Source organism: Hordeum vulgare, chromosome 3H (genome assembly GCF_904849725.1).
Source record: "Hordeum vulgare subsp. vulgare chromosome 3H, MorexV3_pseudomolecules_assembly, whole genome shotgun sequence".
NCBI classification, from domain to species: Eukaryota; Viridiplantae; Streptophyta; class Magnoliopsida; order Poales; family Poaceae; genus Hordeum; species Hordeum vulgare.
This window is the reverse complement of record NC_058520.1, coordinates 182689038-182710480: the sequence shown is the minus strand read 5'-3', so window position 1 is coordinate 182710480 and position 21443 is coordinate 182689038.

Genomic DNA, 21443 nt, shown 5'->3' with positions numbered 1-21443 from the left:
AAAGATAAAAGATAGCGTGCAACTCCCCTATCTTGAAGATTGGAGTCCCCGGCAACGGCGCCAGAAATTCGTTTGATGACGTGTTGATGGATATACTTCTCGCCCCTCGTTGGTTACCCCAAGTTGAAGGTGGAGATGTAGTCAGCAACATATTTCCCTTACACAAAGACTGTAAGGTTTATCGAACCAAGAGGACTCCTAGGCTCAACAAGTAGGTGTCTTCCACCCTGGCGCTAGCAGAAGACGTGGAACTGCACACACACCAAATAACTTTGCTCCCAACGAGTACAGAGAGGTTGTCAATCTCTCTGGCATTGTAGTTTGCAAAGGATCAAAACACAAGCGGGAAGGTAATAGTGATTGCAACGGAAAAGTAAATGAAAGCGGTAAATGATGGAGGTGTAAACAATGATGGTGATATGAACCGGAGTCACATGACGTTAACTAGTGATGTCTCTCTCCCAAAAGACGATAAACAACTATGTTTGGGTAAACAAATCACAGGTGGGCAATTGACAGAATTATGATCGCACAACAATGCTAATTATGCTACTTGATAGTTACATGTTCAATAGTAATGGGCAGTACGCCAAGACAAGTAGATCGTTTATTCATCAGCATCTACTTACTAATCATCCACCTTGAGATATCTATCCAGAACATCTCTCCGGTATTAAGTTGGGAGCCCCACCCAAAGTGTAAACTGAAAGCAACAGACAACTGCATTAACGAACTATGCGTAAGGTAAACAATCCTTGCAACCGTGGTCATAAGCACCATTGTTTTCTCCCTGGTGGCAACAAGCACATCCCATAGTCTCATGTTTCTGTCACTCAAGCTAGACATCGAGGGGCATGAACCCACAATCATGCATAATGCTCCCTCTTTGAGTTACAACCTACTACTTGGCCAAAGCAATAAATAGCAACGGAGAATATGCATGAATCTCTAAGGAACGTAATATAAAAGGATAATCAAATATATAACTCATAACAATCTGAACATAATCTCATAATCCATCGGATCCCAACAAACCGAGCGTAGCAATAGAAAGAGAATTACATAGATGCCTTGATCATGTAGGGCAGCTCACAAGGACTAACCATTGAAGCGCAAGATTGGAGAGAAGACATCACATAGCTACTGGTCATGGACTCATGGTCCAAGGAGGACTACTCATGACACGTCCGGGAAGCGTCCATGGCGGTGGAGAAGCTCCCGGAGGTCAATCCTCCCTCCGGCAAGGTGCCAAAAAGAGGTCTCCTGACGCTCCCGATCTCGTAAGCGCTGCGGCGGTGGAACGATGGACAAATTCGTGATTCTAGAAAGTCTGCGAGGGTTTCCTCATGTGACTCTAAATATAGGCCAAAGGAGGGCACCAGAGGAGGTGGGACCCACCCAGGCGACCTCCTGGCGCGGCCTACGGTCTAGCTGCGCCAGCAGGCCGCTTGGGAGGCCCGTGGCCCCCCTTTGGCCCATCTTTGGTGATTCGGAAGCTTATCTTTCACTAATTTATATATATATTTTTGGAATTTTTTGGGCTTCGGAAAATTGGGTAAAAGCCCTTGCAAAATAGAGATGAGCACACAGAAACTCGCATTGGGTGCACTGAGTTAGCAGACAGAAACTTGCACTTCTTGCTACCTCTTGAGCTTGCGTTGGTTTTTCCCTTGAAGAGGAAATGGTGATGCAACACAGTAGCAGTAAGTATTTCCCTCAGTTTGAGAACCAAGGTATCAATTCATTAGGAGTATCAAGGCAAGTCTCCAAAGTACCTGCGCAAAAATAGCAAACTTGCACCCAACGCTACAAAGGGGTTGTCAATCCCTTCACGATTGATTGCAAGGTGAGATCTGAAGGCGGTAAGTGCAACAAAGTAAAAGTGTAGGGCTGAAAATATGATGTGAAGTAGACCCGGGTGCCATAGTGTTCATGTCACGCCCAAGATGCGGCCCTATCCTCAATTTGGCGCGAAGGCCTCGTCAGGGATATAAGTGCATCTCGTCGTGTCGCAAGAATGGACATCGTTACAAGTACATGTACTGAAAAGAAGATATATATATATATATATATATATATATATAGAATTGGCTTACACTCCCCACATGCTACATCAGAGTCACAATAGTACAATACATAATCATCATGAAGAAGAGCAGGGTCCGACTACGGACGAAAACAAACGAGAAAAGAAGAACGACGTCCATCCTTGCTATCCCAGGCTGCCGGCCTGGAACCCATCCTAGATCGATGATGAAGAAGAAGAAGAAGCAACTCCAAATGAACAATCAACGCGCTCGCGTCAAGTAACCTTTACCTGTACCTGCAACTGGTGTTGTAGTAATCTGTGAGCCACAGGGGACTCAGCAATCTCATTTCCAAAGGTATCAAGACTAGCAAAGCTTATTGGGTGAGGCATGGTTAAGTGGTGAGGTTGCAGCAGCGGCTAAGCATATATTTGGTGGCTAAACTAACGAGTACAAGAAATAAGAGGGGGAAGATCTACGCATAACGGACGTGTCTACTGATGATCAAATGAATGATCCTGAACACCTACCTACGTCAGACATAACCCCACCGTGTCCTCGATGGGAGAAGGAACTCACGAAAGAGACAGTCACGGTTACGCACACAGTTGGCATATTTTAATTAAGTTAACTTCAAGTTATCTAGAACCAGTGTTAAACAAAGTTTCCACGTTGCCACATAACCGCGGGCACGGCTTTCCAAAAGATTTAACCCTGCATGGGTGCTCCAACTAGTCCATCACAAATTACCACAAGCCGCATAGAAATCCTCAATCACGAAGCTCGCGATCTCGTCGGATTCCCTAGTGGAAAACCTAACTCTAAGATTACCCAAAGCATCACCGGAATCCCGATGCACAAGATATGTCGTCAAAGGTAAAACTAATCCATCAAGGGCGCCCGACGTGTCGACGAACCCGATAAGAGCCGCGTATCTCGTTCTCAGGACACGACGGATGGAAAAGCCTACAGGTGCCAAACCTCGAGTTGCCCCGTGGTGGCCCCGCAGTCTGTCCAGTTTGGACCAACACTCATGAGGAGCAGTGGCCCGGGGGTTGATTAAATTATCCTCGGGGTCCGGAAAGTCCCTATGCAATTTTATTAGGTGATTAGGCAAATTTAGTACCAAAGTTGGGCCTTGCCAGGCCAGCTTTAATCTAAAACAAATTATCAAGGGGGTCCCCATAACAACCCCGATCGTGTTAGGAGCGCTCAATTATGGAACATAACACCGGTAGCCAAAAAACTAAGGGGGCAAAAGTGGAACAAAACACCAAGCTAGAAAGGCCGAGCCTTCCACCTTTTACCAAGTATATACGTGCATTAAGTTAAATAGCATTTAATATGGTGATATGACAAGGGACCCATGTTATCACATGGAAGCATCTACACCTGGAACTAGCAACGCTAACAACAAGGTTAAGCAAGCAGTAACATAGCCAATCAGTGGTTTGCTAGGTTGAACAGGTTGAAGGTTTCATGGCATTGTTGAGAGGCTGATATTTAACAACTGGTAGGCAACGAGACATAAACGATAGAAGCGATAAAACTAGCATGGCAATGATAGTAATGGTATTTGGGGAAATGGTCATCTTGCCTGTGATCCCGCTTGGAAGAAGAATGCCTCCGTGAAACAGACGAACCGATGTAGTCGAACGGTTCCTCACTTTCCAACACGCTTGTGGAACTCTATCGAGACGGAGGAAACCGGAAACACAAATCAACACACGGAATTCACCACACGATGCACAATACATATGATGCATGAGCAGTTGAATACATGCAAGTCACGGCATGGCAAATCACACAAACAAACACTACACATTTAGTGAAGTTCAATATGCAACGAGTTGCATATTGACGAAACTCCACATACGAATTATTTAGTTCTATCTCGATTAGATACACGGCAATATTAAATGTGGTTAAACATGGCAAGAGGTGAAGCACAAGTAATCTACCTATCTAGGCATTTTAAATGAGGTCGGAAATGACATATAGCATCTCCGAAATGACCTCACATGTTAATTTACAATTCTGTCCAGATCTGAACTAACACATTTAATTAGTTGTTAAACAGAAAAACAAGTAGGTTCACGTGATCCTACGCGTCGTTACAAGCAATTTACACATAGAGAACATCTCCAACGGAGCTACGGGTCAAAAGTTACAAGCACCGCAAGATATGATGGCATGAATGCAATATGTGTGCAACGACGGCTACGAGCACTTCAAAACATACAACCAGCAAGATAAAATGAAACTACACGAGATTCTAAGCAAGTTTCATGTACGACACAATCAAAACGGAGCTACGGATCAAAAACTACGAGCAAAACAAGAAATGACTACAATCTACCAAAATCAGCCACATAGCGTTTTCTACACCCCACAACTACGAGCTACAAAATCCCAATAGGCTCAAGCAAGGCATGACACGATAGAAGGCAAGAAGGACTAGAACAAATAACTAACAACAACTAGCATGGAATCATGGAACACTAGGGAAAGAAGTCACAAAATGGCATCTCACACACTATTTCAGACTTAGTGAAAATAACACTTCATGAAAGTGCAGTTTTTGATCTGAAGCCATATTGACAGCAGCAAAACCTATAGCTACAGGACTCCAAATGGGCTGAAAATTTACAGCGTGCTATAGAATCACAAGGTTTACAACTAACTCCATTGCACCGACCACAAAAGAGCTACAGAACAAAAGATAGAAGCAAGACAAGACAACAACAAAATATAACAGATTCCAGACTTAGAAATATTTCAGCACCTCCAAATCAGCACTATTTCTAGCAACTTGAGAACAAGCAAACCACAGCTAAATATGCATTTCTATTGCAACTAAAAATACCAGGGGCTAGACTAAACATCAAAGAACAACTCTCTAGTTGACAACTCCGTCAAACGAAGCACGAAATAAATCCTACGAAATAAACAAGAGGGCAACATAGCAAAATATCGCGCGAAGTGACTTGCTCAAAAGCTAAAACTAAATTCACAGAAAAATCCCATAGATTTTTTCTACCTCGAAAACATATAAAACAAGTGGGGTTGCAACACAAAAATATCGCGACACTGAAATGCGAGATAATTACCTATACACGGAAAAATAAACTAGCGGCAATCCCTGCACGCAAAAATACGAGTGACCGCTCTAAAATACATGGAAAAATGGTTCCTAAAACGTGGACATTTCTACTACGGCATTCGGGCAACCCGGACACGCGCGAAAAATAATACGGGACGCAAACATAATAGGACATCACGTGTTTCTAGGCATACGACACGCTAAACGATGTCAAACAATTATGCAAGTTGCAAAAACGGATTCTTCGCGAGAAACTACACGAAAACCATATACTACACGTTTCGATCCGACTAACGGAATAAAAGTTATGGGCGTTTATATATTTAGCTAATACCGGAAATTGGTTAAATCGCCTGGAAAATTACTAATCTAAATGGGCCGAATCTGCTAGCGCAATATAGCGAAAAGTGCACACACAGGGAATACTCACTTCGGGGCCTGGGGAGAAGAGACCGAGGCTTGGGCCGAATTGGAGGGGCTGGAGGCCACCCCCAGCTAGGCCGGCTCGGGCAAATCGGCCCACTCGCCAGGGCGAAGCGAGGCAGGCCTCGGCCTAGCCCGCGACTTGCCCGACAAGGGGTGCACTGACGTGGCCCGCTCGACGCTGGGGCGAGGCGCTCGTGTGCTCCCGTCGTTCTCCTCGATCCAGGGGGCGGCGGCGCTCGTGTTCGCTGTCCCATGGACAGAACAGGAGGCGGGGCGAGGCTCCAGCGCGGGGGCGGCCCCTGACGTGCAGCTGGCGCCGGTTGTGCCCGGGATCCGGCGAGGGTGAGGCTCCGACGGCGGGACTTTGAGCTGCAGCAGGAACTGGGCGGGGAAAGAAGCAGCCGCGCTCGTTCCGGTGTCCTTGGCACGACCGACGGTGGGCGGCGGCCGGGGACGGCGCGGCGAGCCCGACAGGGGAGGCGGCGACCGACGAGGGCCTCTGGCAAGGGATGAGGCTGCTCCTCGGGCAGGGGCGCCATGGGGAGGCGTCGACCTCGGGTCCTCGCGGCGGCTGCGGGACGATCCGGGCCCGGGCGGGCCGGATCTGGGCCTGGCGGGCTCGCTCGAGGAGAGAGGAGGGTAGGCTGGCGGCTAGGGTTCACGAAGGCACGGGAAACGAGGAGAGAGGGGGGTTTGGCTGCCTTAAAATAGGAGGGGGTATATATAGACAAATGGGGGGGGGCTAGGTTAACCGAAATTGCGTTCCGGATCCAACCGTGTGGTCGGATTCGGATAATTACGAAAGCGGGAACGGTTACGAGGCCGTGGAGAGTGGTTTACCGGAGACGGGAGGGAAAACGGGCAGCGCGGCAATGATTTTTAAAACACCGATAACCGTCCGACGATAGACTGAATACGGTGCCGCTACGGTCGACCGTTCGGGTACCAGACGGACTCCGATTGCGACGAAATTTGACACGGGGCCTACCTATAACTAATTACGACCGCATGCCAAGTTTCACCCTGATCAGAGAAAGTTTTCAACACACTTTTAAAACAAGGTTTTGACGATGCCGCGGGCGCGTGCGTGTGCGGTCGGGCTCAGAACGGACAACGACGAGAACCGGGAACTATCAACGGATGCAAGTTTTGAAAACTGGCGGCAACGGAGATGCCGATGCAATGCTGATGATGCGCATGATGCGATGATGATGCGACAAAAGAAAATAGACACACGACAAAAACGAAATAAAGGGGGGAATCTTCTGGAACGTCGGTCTCGGGCTGTCACAGTTCACTAGAGGCTTCTCTCATGATAGCAAGTATTACGGTGGGTGAATGAATTACTGTCGAGCAACTGATAGAACCGCGCAAAGTCATGACGATATCTAAGGCAATGATCGTACATATAGGCATCACGTCCGGGACAAGTAGACCGATATTGTCTGCATTTACTACTATTACTCCACACATCGACCGCTATCCAGCATGCATTTAGTGTATTAAGTTCATGACAAATGGAGTAACGCCTTAAGCAAGATGACATGACGTAGAGGGATAAATTCATGCAATAGATGTAAACCCCATCTTTTTACCCTTGATGGCAACAACACGATGCGTGCCTCGCTACCCCCTCTGTCACTGGGTGAGGACACCGCACGGTATGAACCCAAAACAAAGCACTTCTCCCATTGCAAGAATTATAGATCAAGTTGGCCAAACGAAACCCACAACTCGAACGGAATTACAAGGATATGAAATCATGCATATAAGAGATCAGAGGAAACTCAAATAAGATTCATCAATAATCTGATCATAAATCCACAATTCATCGGATCTTGACAAACACACCGCAAAAGAAGATTACATCGGATATATCTCCATTTGAAAGTGCGTTATATCGACTAGAGGGGGGTGAATAGGAGATTTTTAGAATTTAATCACTGAGGAAATTCGTTTTGAGGAAATTCCTCACTGATGACTAACTTACAACGGAAACAGTAAAGGATCAGAAGTGTAAAGTTTCACAACAGCAGTTTCTCAAAGTGAGGAATGTGAAAACAGATTGCACTGTGAGCAGGCATGCGAAATACAGATGAGGATTAACTGGCGTGAAGAATTTGGTGTTTAGGAAATTCAGAGAAAGTCTTCAGCAAATTCTTCAAACAGTAGCAGTGAAAGTCATCAACACATAATATGAGGAAAGTAAGGAGTTGAGGAATTAGAACCCGTTTCTCAGTGAAGACAGTAGTTGATGACCCAGTCCCAACTGCTGTGACAGTCGTACATCTGGTTTGGAGCGGCTTGGTATTGAAAACAAAGGACACACAGTCCCGGGACACACAGTCCCTACCGTGTTCTCCTTGGGCTAAGAACACACAGTCCTCGCCCAACACTCGTGGTAAGTCTTCAGGGCAGACTTCCAAATCCTCACAAACTTGGTCACCCGACGATCCACAATTGACTGCTGGAAAGCTCTAGACCATGAGGCCTAACCGTCTGGAGGATGCACAGTCCTCAAAGGTAAAAGGCTTCAGTCCCACACAGGAACAACTTCTTCAGTGACGCTCAATCACTAGGTTTGGTTTGTGGTTTCAGTGTATGGGGTATTTCCTCACTAATGAATTACTCTCGAAGACTCTGAGGAATTGGGTTGCTCTTATGACAAGTGTCAGTTTCTAACGGAGCAGCCAGCCAGCTAATGGTTGTGGGGGTGGCTATTTATAGCCTGGGAGCATCCCGACATGATTTGACACTAATGCCTTTAAATAATATGACCGTTGGTGTGGATAAGACCAATGACATGGCATGGCTATCGAGACGGTCGGAACCCTCAACTGTGAGAGTCCTCATGTCACTCGTATTCCTCACTTGAGGCTTTTGGTAGATTTAGGCTTGGGTTAAGCATCATGAGGAAATTCATTCTAGAGTGTAACTTCGCCCCCTTTAACAGTACGGTGTTCCTATTACTCAAATGCGAAGAAAATAAAACAGAAAGAGTAAATCTTCATGCTTCAAAGTCTTCAAAGTGATTTTCTTCAGGACACACCGAATTCCTCAATTTCAGTATCTTCATGAGGAATATCAATTTCATCGCAGATTCCTCGCGATTCATTTCTTCAGCTTCAGACCAATTTCTTCAACCGAAGATATATATTTTTAGGGGTCGATATTCTTCAAATATCTCAAACTCCTCAATGACTTACAGATCCTGTGTACACTCATAAACACATTAGATTCTTAACCTATAAGTCTTCAAACCACCAAAATCACTAAGGGGCACTAGATGCACTTACAATCTCCCCCTTTTTGGTGGTTGATGACAATTAGGTTAAGTTTTCAACAGGGCTAAAAAATATGAAGTGTAAGTACTCATTTGAGGAATTTGAAATCAAGATTCAGAGAGACTCCCCCTGAAGATGTGCATATCTTGAGGATTTTGCTTTTCACAGCAAATGCACATTGATGATTTATATCATGGAGATCTCCCCCTGAGTCTTGTAAATCATGCATACATGTAATATATCGTAAGAAGAAAATGAAAATGCATGATGACAAATGGTATCTGACGAATTCCAGCATGCGTGCATTAAAACTTGAGGAATAACATGCGAAGAAAAACGTTCAAAAGCGTCAGAGTACCGTCGGGCTTAAGTTACAACTCATTACATAAAAACTTCAGAAGAGCCAAGTGTTTGTAACTTAAATATAGTTTATAAGCCCCAAAAATATCCTGCTTGAAGACTAACTCTCAAGTTTCCCCCCCTTTGTCATCAAGTGACAAAAAGGGACAAACTAAGCACTAACGCCCGTGAAGACTTCACTTCTTGGCGGTTGAGGAAGAGCCGTGACGCTTCTTGGGAGTAGTCTTCTTCCTTGGACCGGTAGCAGTGTCGAGCTGTTCTTCATCAGTTTCAGCAGTGCGAAATGAAGAAAAGGAGCTGTCTTCAAGGTGTGGAACTGGAATGGGCCAGAACTTCTTCTTGGGAGGCCACGACCAGTCAAAGTCTCGCTCAAAGTCCATTTCTTCAAGCTCAGTATGAGTCATCAGATGTGCAAGTGTAGCCCAGGTGCAATCAAAAACCTCATGCAGATAGTGATGGTTGAGCTTCACAGAGTTCTGTGTTTCAGTGAGGGTTTTCACAATGGCGCCAAACTGGCGTTTGACCCACTTGTGATTTCGATCCACTTTCTGGTGAAGATTGAGGAGGAGCTCTCTTGTATTCATCACGCGAGGAGGAACGGGGCTTGCCGGACGAGTCTCAGTATCATCCCATGAAGAATAAGCTTCTGGCTCTCTGAACTGGCCATCAAGGGGCCTACTGCCTTCTTCAATCACTGATTTGCCTTTTCCTTCAATGGGCTCGAAAGTCTTCTTGTTGACCCGGATAGGAGGCATATAACCAACATGCTTTTGGCACTCAGCGTGAAAGTTGATGCCTGTCCTTGTCCTGATGAATCTCATGATCCATGGGGCATATATCTTGTGATCAAAAGGACACATAACATTGTCGGCCAAAGTCCTCAAGAAGAAATCATGGATGTTGATAGGAATACCATGAATGATGTTGAAGAGGATATTCTTCATGAGGCCTACGACATCTTCTTCATCATCATGGCCTTTGATCGGCGCGAGCACACTGCAGAGGATTCTGTAGACAGACCTTGGTGTATATTTGAGCTCGTGGACGAGGAATGTTTTTCTCGGTGATTTTCCTTCAGTCAAAGGCTTCATGAGGACTTCCATCATCCCATTGGGCAGCTCACGCTCACTATAAAGCTTCACAGCCTCCCGTGAGGGAATTGGTACAGGCAGTTCACGGAGGAGCTTAGTAGCAGGAGCCTTGTAGTGAGTGTTTTGTGTCATCCAATCAAACACCCAAGTGTTAATGTCTTCAGGGTTGCCAGAGATGTGAAGAGTGGCATAGAACTGAAGAATGAGCTCACTGTTCCAGTCAGAGATGTCCGAGCACATCGGCAGCAAACCAGCATCATGGAGTACATTGAGGACTGGCTCTAGACACGGTATAGCTTCAAGTTCAACGTGAGGAATATGCCTGTGCTGGAATATCTTGTTTCTTCCACACAGCACAGAGGCATAGTAATTCATCTGTGTCCTAGTCCAAAACTTCATTTGAGGCTTGTCATAGGGGTTCTCTCCAATGAAGTACATGCGTTCTTCAAAGAAATTCTCCTTTTGAAACTTTGGTCGCTTGGAGAATGGCTGACGCTGAACTGGCTGAAGATTTTGTTGAGGAATAGGAGGGGAGACAACAATTGCAGTCTCGGGGTTGAGCACGACGAACGCATTGTCTTGGTCAGGTGCATTTTCCTCAGCATTTTCCTCAGGGTGAGGAATTTCAACAGCTGGGACTTCAGGCTGAGGAGATGGCTCTGGCTGGGCGTCAGGCTGAGGGGCTTGCTCTAGCTATGCATCAGGCTGAGGAATAGTTTCATCTTGCTCAGGTGGAGGAGTTGGGTCAGCCTGTTCCTCATCTTGAAGATTTTGCTCAGAGCTTTGAATTTCATCAGCTTGAGGATTTTCAGTTTGTTCTTCCTCAGTTGGCTTGGTGGCAGAGGCAGTTTCTTCAGCTAGTGCAGCTGATCCTTGAGCAGTGTCTTTCTGAGGAATGAAGGGCCGAGGACTATCGTCAATACGAATTTCTTCGTCAGTGTGTTCCTCAGCGGCAGCATCCTTCATTTCCTCATCTGCCCCTTTCGCTTGATCATCAAGGATGACCATTTCATAAGAAGGAGCGACATTTAGGGGCACAGGGTCCAGAGGAGCAGTCTCTTCAAGTGCTTTGAGGCGCTTGGCCTCTGTTTCTTCTTCTGCTGAGGAGGCCTTTCTCTTTTTGGCTTCCTTCCCAGCAGCCCTGATTTTCTTCACGTCTGATGCAGACAGAGTCATCTTCTTCACCTTTGAAGCTTTTGGTGAAGGGGTTCTCTCGACAGATTCTTCAGCTGGTTTTGAGGAACCAGCTGGGACAGAGTCATCAGCTTGCTTTGATGAAGCAGCTGGGTCAGGGGCAGTCTCATCAGCTGGAGCAGATTCATCAGCTGGAGCTTCCATGATGATTTCTTCAATAGCCGGTACATCTACACGGCTTTCTTGGTGTATTTCCTCAGCTTGAGGAGATTCATCTGCTGGCTTCTCAATCAAGGGCTGGGAAGTTGGTGCTGGAGGTGCAGCCTTCTTGTTGTAGTCATCAACAACTTTAGTGGCCATCTTGATGAAATTGCTCTTGAGACTCTTACGATCTGACATCTTGGAGTACTTGTCAGTCAAATTCTTTAGCTCAGCCTGTGTTGACACGAGTGCATCAGGCGTCAAGCTGAGGAGATTCTGCTTGAGGAATTTCTCCTTTTTAAGCTTTGCAACCTTGGCCTGCTTGGCCTGCTGTTCTTTCCACTTGGCTTCATTGATGAAAGTGGCCACCATGTGGCTGATGCCAGGGGGAAGTTTCAAATCATCAAGCGGAGTGTTTGGGTCCTCATACCAGATGTTGATGTAGTCAAGGAGGACCTTGGGGTCCATGGCCAGAGGAATGGCGCTGCCTGATGCTTGAGCTACTCTTTCCTGCTTGTTTCTAATGATGTCTTGCAGGGTTTGATCATCATATTCATCACTGCCCTCTGATGCAGACGGGACGGTGATGATCTTGGCTATAAGTGAATGCTGTTGAGGACTTGAAATCACAGTCTATCTAGTCAAATGAAAGTCATCAAGTGTTTTTGAAGATTTTGTGATAAATAGTCACAATGAAGAACACTATTTTGAAGAAAAACACATTTTGAGGAAATGGAACATTTGAAGAAAATCAACTTGAGGAATCACATTGGGCGGTGGCGTGACCCACCATATAAGAATGTTGATTACAGACGCCGCGTACAATTGTCGTAGGGCCGTGAGAATCAATTTCTTCATTGATTTCTTCACATTCAGAGTGATATTCTTCATCAGTTGAAGAAAATCGATTCATCATGTGTTGCACATCTAAGTCATCAATTTTGCATAAGTGTTAGGATGTGTGCATGTTTTTACAAAACATTTGAAGATTATAAGATATTTAGCTCACACTGCAACTTGCAAAACCTTTTCTCATCCAAGGGCTTAGTGAAGATATCTGCCAGTTGATCATCAGTCTTCACATGGTCGATGAGGATATTGCCCTTGAGGACATGGTCCCGAAGAAAATGATGACGAATCTGGATGTGATTTGTCTTCGAGTGTTGTATTGGGTTGTATGCAATCTTGATTGCACTCTCATTGTCGCAGTAGAGAGGCACATTCTTCATGTTGATGCCGTAGTCCTTGAGGGTTTGCTTCATCCATAGTAATTAAGCACAACATGAACCAGCAGGAATGTACTCATCTTCGGTAGTGGAGAGTGATACGCAGTTCTGCTTCTTTGAGGACCAGCAAACTAGTGATCTTCCGAGGAAATGGCATGTGCCAGAAGTTGACTTGCGATCCACACGGTCACCAGCATAGTCAGAATCAGAATACCCTACCAGATGAAGATTTGAGCCCTTGGGACACCATAATCCTAGTGTTGGTGTGTGAGCTAAGTATCGAAGAATATGTTTCACAACCTTATGGTGTGATTCCTTCGGTTTTGCTTGAAAACGTGCACACATGCAAACACTAAGCATTATATCTGGCCTAGATGCACGTAGATACAATAAAGAGCCAATCATAGAGCGATATACGTGCTGATCGGAATCTTTACCATTTTCATCAGTGCCGAGGTGGCCGTTGGTAAGCACTGGAGTCTTGGCACCCTTGCATTCATGCATGTCGAATTTCCTCAGAACATCCTTGAGGTATTTCTCCTGTGATATGAAGATTCCATTGCGTTGTTGACGAATTTGAAGACCTAAGAAGAATTTCAGCTCCCCCATCATAGACATCTGATATTCTTCACTCATCATGTAAGCGAATTCATCATTGTATCGTTTGTCAGTACAGCCAAATATGATATCATCGACATATATTTGACACACAAATAGCTCATTATCATAGGATTTAGTGAAAAGAGTTGGATCGAGTGAACCAGGTTTGAAGCCTTTCTTCATGAGGAATTCCTTCAATGTATCATACCATGCCCGAGGGGCTTGCTTGAGACCATAAAGAGCCTTTTTGAGTCTGAAGACTTTGTCTGGATTCTTTGGATCCTCAAAACCTAGGGGCTGAGCAACATATACTTCTTCCTCAAGCTTACCATTGAGGAATGCACTTTTCACATCCATTTGATATAAGATGATGTTATGATGATTAGCATAAGCAAGCAGTATTCGAATTGCTTCAAGTCTAGCAACAGGTGCAAAAGTTTCATCGAAATCTATTCCTTCAACCTGGGTGTAGCCTTGGGCTACAAGTCGTGCCTTGTTCCTCACCACTTGACCGTCCTTATCTTGCTTGTTTCGAAAAATCCACTTGGTGCCGATGATGTTGTGCTTGCGAGGATCTAGTCGTTTGACGAGCTCCCATACGTCATCCAGCTTGAATTGAAGAAGTTCGTCTTGCATAGCTTGGATCCACTCCGGTTCCACAAAAGCCTCAGCAACTTTTGAGGATTCTGTGATGGATACAAAGGAAAAATGCCCACAAAAGTTAACTAAGTGTGAAGCTTTTGAGCGAGTGAGAGGACCTGGCGTGTTGATGTCGTTGAGGATTTTGTCAAGTTCTACTTCATTTGCAATCCTCGGATGAGCTGGTTGAGGATTTCGTCTGGGCCGAGGAAGTGGTTCAGGTGCAATTTCCTCAGGAGCATCTTCTTGATTTTCATCAGTGATGGGGATCGTTTCTTCACCAATTTCCTCAGTGGGGACAATGTCTTCAGTAGGTTTGAGCTTTATTGCTTCCTCAGGAGACAGTTTATTTGGATCAGAAGGCAATTGCTCTCTTTGCGAGCCATTAGTTTCATCGAATCGCACATCTACAGTCTCAACAACTTTGTTGTGATAGTTGTTGAAGACTCTGTAGGTGTGCGAGTCCTTTCCATAACCGAGCATAAAACCTTCATGTGCCTTAGGTGCAAATTTTGAGCTATGGTGAGGATCTCTAATCCAACATTTTGCACCGAAGACTTTGAAATAACTTACATTGGGTTTCTTATCAATGAGGAGTTCATATGAGGTTTTCTTGAGGAATTTGTGAAGATATACCCTATTGATGATAAGGCATGCAGTGTTGATTGCTTCAGGCCAAAAGCGACAAGGAGTCTGATATTCTTCAAGCATAGTTCTTGCCATTTCAACCAGAGTCCTGTTCTTCCTTTCGATGACACCATTCTGCTAAGGAGTATAAGGAGCAGATAATTCATGAGTAATACCAAGTTCATCAAGATAATCATCAAGACCAATGTTTTTGAACTCGGTTCTATTATCTCTCCTGATGTGTTTGATCTTGATGCCAAAATTCGTCGAGGCCCTTGAAGAAAATCGTTTGAAGATTTCCTGCACTTCAGTTTTATACACTATGATATGCACCCATGTATATCTGGAATAATCATCAACTATGACGAAGCCATATAAAGATGCTGCATTGGTTAGTGTGGCATAGTGAGTAGGTCCAAATAGATCCATATGAAGCAATTCGAATGGACGTGTAGTAGTCATGATAGTCTTCGAGGGATGCTTGGATCGGGTCATTTTCCTAGATTCACAGGCACCGCAGAGATGATCCTTGAGGAATTTGACTGATTCGATGCCGATGACATGCTTCTTCTTTGCGAGCGTGTGCAAATTCCTCATTCCTGCATGACCTAGTCTTTGGTGCCACAACCATCCTTCTCAGGTTTTTGCTAGTAAGCAAGTGGCTGGTTGAGGACCTGTAGAGAAATCAACAATGTACAAATCCCCTCTTCTTACACCTTCGAAGAATTGGATCTGTCAGATTCCATGATGACTACACATCTATATCTACCAAAGATAACAATCATATCAAGATCACAAAGCATTGATACTGACACGAGGTTAAAACCAAGGGATTCAACAAGCATCACTTTGTCCATATGCCTATCCTTGGAAATAGCCACTTTGCCAAGTCCCAATACCTTGCTTTTACCTTTGCCAGCATATGTGATTTTATTCAGAGGTGATGGAGTTAGTGGCATATTCATCAGCAAGCTTTTATCACCAGTCATGTGATGTGTGCAGCCACTATCAAGAACCCACTCAGTATTCTTGGGTTTGTCATCCTACAGATGAATTAGTACAACTTACCATCTCATATGCTTCAGGTTTGAAGAATATGATATCAATTTCATTAGATAAGAATTTCATCACAACAGAATTATAAGGACGTGTGAAATATTTCTATTTCATCAACATTAGCTTGCGTCCTATCAAGCAATTCCTCAGGTCTCCAGCAAATTGTTCAGATGATGATTTTCATCTAGAGACCTGACCTGCAGAAGTGATTAGTTTGATTTCTTCACCACCCACATCTGAAGGGGTGGCAAAGCATTCATCATCGTGCGAGCACCATATGAGAAAGGTGGCATTGAAGCTAATGCACTTCTCTTAATAGTGGGGGGGGGGGTTAAAGTACTCATATGAATATGCAGAAAACTGGTTTGAGGATTTATGAACATAATGATTTGAAGAGTAACGCTCATATTCATATTCCTTGTAGTTTCCCTGCATGTTAGATGCATTAGCACGGGTACGAGCATAATTTTGACCAGTTGAGGATTTTAATCCTCTTGAAGACTTTTGTCCTCCTGAGGAATTTGATCTGGGGTTCAGATTCTTCAGTGGTGGTGTCATGAGGACATTCACCTGAAGATTTTCAAGACAGCTTTTGGGAACCCAGATTTTCCTCAAGGGAGGGCCATTCCTGCAGTTAGTTCCAACATATCGAGCAAATACTTCACCAGATTGATTTTTGAACAGTTTATAGTTGGAGTCAAAAGACTCATCTGAGGAATAGGATAATTCACATGAAAAGCCAGTTAGATTAGATGGATCAAAAGGAGGCCCAGTAGCACAACCCATGAGGTTTTGGTATACTACTCAGGTTTCCAATAAGATCCATCAGCATTTCATTTCCTCTCAAAGGCAATTCCTTCTTTCCTTGGGTTCTTGTTCAAGATCTGCTTTTTGAGCACATCACAAAGGGTTTGATGTCCTTTGAGGCTTTTGTATATGCCTGTCACATACAATTCCTTCAACCCTACATTTTCATCAGTAACATTTGTGTTTTCCTCAAGTGAGGAAATAGACACAACAGGTGCGGTTGAAGAATTTGTAGCAATAGTAGCATTTGATGATTCTGGTGAGGAATTAGCAGTTTCGCGTTCAATGCATTTAAGACATGGTGGAATGAATTCAACTTGACCAACGCTGATCTGTTGAGCTAGTAATGAATCATTTTCCATACGAAGATCATCATGAGACATCCTCAGCTTCTCAAGATCAAGCTTCCTTTGAAGAAATTCATAGGAAAGCTTCTCATGATCAGCAGGAGTGTATCATAACGATCCTGAAGATTATGAAATCTAGACTGAAGACTTTTCACATCTTCAGTGAGGATTTGGGTAAGGTTCATTTCATCATTCAACATATCATCACTTTTATCTAGCAGTTTCTGAAGCTTTTCCAAGGGTAGTTTGTTGTTTAGTGGCAATGATAGAAAGTTTACTGTAACTGGGTTTTTTGTAATCATCAGGTTCACAGTCACTTGAATCAGAGGAGGAGGCATTATTTGGTACCTTTGAACCTTTTGCCATGAAGCAATAGGTTGGAGCGAAGTCATCAGCATAGTCATCAGTGTGGATGGTGCAATCATTTTCTTCAAGATTGAAGATTGACTTGCTGACGAAAGTGGTTGCCAGTGCAAGACTAGCCTGTCCGGATTCCGAGTCTTCATCAGAACCCTCTTCTTCATCACATTCCTCTGATTCTGCCTCGGAGTCGATTTCCTTGCCAATAAGTGCCCGAGCCTTTCTGAAACTAGTCTTCTTGTGCGATGAGGGCTTTGAAGATGAGAATTTTGAAGATTTCTTCTTCTTCTTCGAGTCATCAGAACTGTCATCCTTGTATTTCTTCTTCTTTGATTCCTTTCCCCAACGGGGACAATCAGCAATGTAATGACTTGATTTCTTGCACTTGTGGCAGGTTCGTTTCTTGTAGTCCTCAGATGAAGATTCTGATTTCCTCATGTCTCTTCTTGAAGATTTACCAAACTGGCCACGTCGTGTAAACCTCTGGAATTTCCTCACGAGCATTGCAAGCTCCTGTCCAAATTCTTCAGGGTCACCAATGCTGTCATCTGAGTCTTGTTCTTTAGATGAGGAAATTGCTCTAGCCTTCAGTGCACGTGGTCTGGAATAGCTTGGTCCATATAGATCTTTCTTTTCTTCTAGCTGGAATTCATGAATATTTAGCCTTTCGAGTATGTCAGCTGGATCAAGCATCTTGTAGTCTGGTCTTTCTTGAATCATCAGAACTAAAGTATCAAATGAGGAATCCAAAGATCTCAGCAGTTTCTTCACAACTTCGTGATCAGTAATGTCTCGAGCTCCCAGTGCTTGCAGTTCATTTGATATGTCAGTGAGGCGATCGAAGGTGTCTTGGTAGCTTTCATTGTCATGTATCTTGAAGCGATTGAAGAGATTGCGAAGAATATCAACACGGGAGTCACGTTGGGTTGATACTCCTTCATTTACTTTGCACAGTCTCTCCCAGATCAGTGTTGCAGAGCCTAAAGCACTTACTCTTCCAAACTGGCCTGGGCTCAGATGGCCACAAATGATATTCTTCGTTGAGAATCGAGTTGCTTGAATTTCTTCACATCAGCAGCAGAGACACTAGCAGAGATGATGGGGACGCCATGTTCCACAATATACCAGAGATCATTATCAATAGCTTGTAGATGCATTTGCATTTTGTTTTTCCAGAAGGGAAAGGTCTTTCCTTCGAAGGTAGGACATGCTGCAGTCACCTTAAACATGCCTGCAGTCGACATAACTAAAACTCCAGGTGGTTAAACCAAAATCACACAAAACAAGGGAGTACCTTGCTCTGATACCAATTGAAAGTGCGTAATATCGACTAGAGGGGGGGTGAATAGGAGATTTTTAGAATTTCATCACTTAGGAAATTCCTTTTGAGGAAATTCCTCACTGATGACTAACATACAGCGGAAACAGTAAAGGATCAGAAGTGCAAAGTTTCACAATAGCAGTTTTTTAGAGTGAGGAATGTGAAAACAGATTGCACTGTGAGCAGGCACGCGAAATACATATGAGGATTAATTGGCGTGAAGAATTTGGGGTTGAGGAAATTCAGAGAAAGTCTTCAGCAAATTCTTCAAACAGTAGCAGTGAAAGTCATCAACACATAATTTGAGGAAAGTAAGGAGTTGAGGAATTAGAACCCGTTTCTCAGTGAAGACAGTAGTTGATGATCCAGTTCCAACTGCTGTGACAGGCGTACATCTGGTTTGGAGCGGCTTGGTATTGAAACCAAAGGACACACAGTCCCGGGACACACAGTCCCGGGACACACAGTCCCTACCGTGTTCTCCTTGGGCTAAGAACACACAGTCCTCGCCCAACACTCGTGGTAAGTCTTCAGGGCAGACTTCCAAATCCTCACAAACTTGGTCACCCGACGATCCACAATTGACTGCTGGAAAGCTCTAGACCATGAGGCCTAACCGTCTGGAGGATGCATAGTCCTCAAAGGTAAAAGGCTTCAGTCCCACACAGGAACAACTTCTTCAGTGATGCTCAATCACTAGGTTTGGTTTGTGGTTTCAGTGTATGGGGTATTTCCTCACTGATGAATTACTCTCGAAGACTCCGAGGAATTGGGTTGCTCTTATGACAAGTGTCAGTTTCTAACGGAGCAGCCAGCCAGCTAATGGTTGTGGGGGTGGCTATTTATAGCCTGGGAGCATCCCGACATGATTTGACACTAATGCCCTTAAATAATATGACCGTTGGTGTGGATAAGACCAATGACATGGCATGGCTATCGAGACGGTCGGAACCCTCAACTGTGAGAGTCCTCATGTCACTCGTATTCCTCACTTGAGGCTTTTGGTAGATTTAGGCTTGGGTTGAGCATCATGAGGAAATTCATTCCAGAGTGTAACTTCGCCCCCTTTAACAGTACGGTGTTCCTATTACTCAAATGCGAAGAAAATAAAACAGAAAGAGTAAATCTTCATGCTTCAAAGTCTTCAAAGTGATTTTCTTCAGGACACACCGAATTCCTCAATTTCAGTATCTTCATGAGGAATATCAATTTCATCGCAGATTCCTCGCGATTCATTTCTTCAGCTTCAGACCAATTTCTTCAACCGAAGATATATATTTTTAGGGGTCGATATTCTTTAAATATCTCAAACTCCTCAATGACTTATAGATCCTGTGTACACTCGTAAACACATTAGATACTTAACCTATAAGTCTTCAAACCACCAAAATCACTAAGGGGCACTAGATGCACTTACACCATTGGAGAAGTTTGTATTGAAGATCCAAGAGAGAGAAGGAGCCATCTAGCTACTAGCTATGGACCCGAAGGTCTGTGGTGAAGTACTCACTCATCATCGGAGAGGCAATGGTGTTGATGAAGAAGCCCTCCGTGTCCGAATCCCCCCTCCGGTGGGGAACCAGAACATGCCCCAGATGGGATCTTGCGGAGAGAGAAGCTTGCGGCGGCAGAAAAGTATTTTCGTGGCTCTCTCCCGTGGTTTCAGATTTTTCGGGGATTATAGGCGGAAGAGATAGGGCAAAGGAGTCATGAGGGGCCCACAAGCCTGCTAGGCGCGCCCCCAGGCCGCGGCTAGGGGGCTTGTGTCCTCCTCCGGGACCCTTTGCCTTGGTTCTCAAGCTCTCTGCGTATCTTCTGTTCCGGAAAAAATCATTCCGAAGATTTTTTTTCCGTTTGGACTCCGTTTGATATTCTCCTCTGAAAAGGTCAAAAACACGGAAAAAACAGGAACTGGCACTTGGCACTGAGTTAATAAGTTAGTCCCAAAAAAGATATAAAATGCATACAAAACATCCAAAGTTGACAAGATAATCGCATGGAACCATCAAAAATTATAGTTACGTTGGAGACGTATCAAGCATCCCTAAGCTTAACTCCTGCTCGTCCTCGAGTAGGGAAGTGATAAAGACTGAATTTTTGATGTGGAATGCTACCTAACATATTTGTCCTTTGCAACTTGTTTCATGTGACATGAATGTTCAGATCCATAAGATTCAAAACAATAGTTTGCTATTGACATGAAAACAATAATACTTCAAGCAAACTAGCAAGGTAATCATGAACTTTCGAAATAACAAGGCCAAAGAAAGTTATCCCTACAAAATCATATAGTCTGGCTATGCACCATCATCCCCACACAAGGAATTTAAATCATGCACAACCCCGGTATTGGCCAAGTAACTGTTTTCGCACTCTTACTTTCTCAAACCTTTTTCAACTCTCACGCAATACATGAGCGTGAGCCATGTATATAGCACTATAGGTGGAATAGAGTGTGGTGGAGGTTGTGAGGCAAAAAGGAGGAGATGGTCACATCGACTCAGCGTATCAGCGGGCTATGGAGATGCCCATCAATAGATATCAAAGTGAATGAGTAGGGATTACCATGCAACAGATGCACTTAGAGCTATAAGTGTGTGAAAGCTCAAAAGGAGAACTAGTGGGTGTGCATCCAACTTGCTTGCTCACGAAGACCTAGGGCAATTTTGAGGAAGCCCATCATTGGAATATACAAGCCAAGTTATATAATGAAGATTCCCACTAGTATGTGGTGGTGACAAAACAAGAGACTCTCAATCATGAAGAACATGGTGCTATTATGAAGCACAAGTGTGGAAAAAGATAGTAGCATTGTCCCTTCTCTATTTTTCTCT